We start from the raw sequence: 749 nt of genomic DNA, 5'->3' as shown, positions 1-749 counted from the left end.
AACGTGTACCTCGACGAGATCGCACAGCAGTCACAGCAAGGAAATGTCATCCCTACAGTGGGTATAAATAGCGACAATAATTATTCAGAAGCATCGCTGCAACAAGAGCACATCGTACCTTGTCACAGCTGCCACCCTAATAGTGCATACTTATGTGCACGCATTATTGTGACTGTTGAATGCGAATTCCCTTTTTAATTAAGAAGCTACAGATGTGAGAGATATATCATATTTCATTAAGTCAAAAATGACATTTCCTAAACCAATAAACAAATAAATAAAACATAGAAAACAAATTGATTTAATGATCAGCTTGTCACGTCTTCCTGCTCTCCGCTACTCCAAATATGACGGGCTGTGAATTGGGTTAATTTTCACTGCCTCATTGTAACAGCTAACTACTATAAACTAGGGTGTCAAGAGACTTGTGGCTAAAGGCACACAAACACACACTCATTGGTTTGCTTGTATGCACCTTCATCTCTTCATCTCATTTTTGCTCTTTCATATCTAGTTTTGTATTTCATAAACTTCCATACACGCATGCGTTTGTCCTCGGTCGTGCGCGAGTGTGCGTTTCTGGTTTCGCGTGACAACGCGTGGTGCGTATGCGTCACAGTTCAAAGCCAGGCATCAATCTCCCGACACTTTCTTATGCGTTGTCGCCTGAGATGTTTTTCGTCGGTAAATAAAACTCCTTTATCTTTCAAATATTCGGAAACCTAACGATGGAAAACTTCCTAGTTAAA

General features: G+C 40.5%; 1 protein-coding gene across 1 annotated transcript in view; it reads right to left on the bottom strand.

Annotated features, from left to right (window-relative positions):
* LOC119594056 (rab11 family-interacting protein 4-like) overlaps positions 1-749 on the bottom strand; it is a 146,100-nt gene that overhangs the window by 133,901 nt on the left and 11,450 nt on the right. The gene's annotated exons all lie outside the window — the stretch shown is intronic.

The sequence above is a fragment of the Penaeus monodon genome, chromosome 33, assembly GCF_015228065.2.
Source record: "Penaeus monodon isolate SGIC_2016 chromosome 33, NSTDA_Pmon_1, whole genome shotgun sequence".
Taxonomy (NCBI): domain Eukaryota; kingdom Metazoa; phylum Arthropoda; class Malacostraca; order Decapoda; family Penaeidae; genus Penaeus; species Penaeus monodon.
This window is presented reverse-complemented; position numbering and strand designations above follow the sequence as displayed.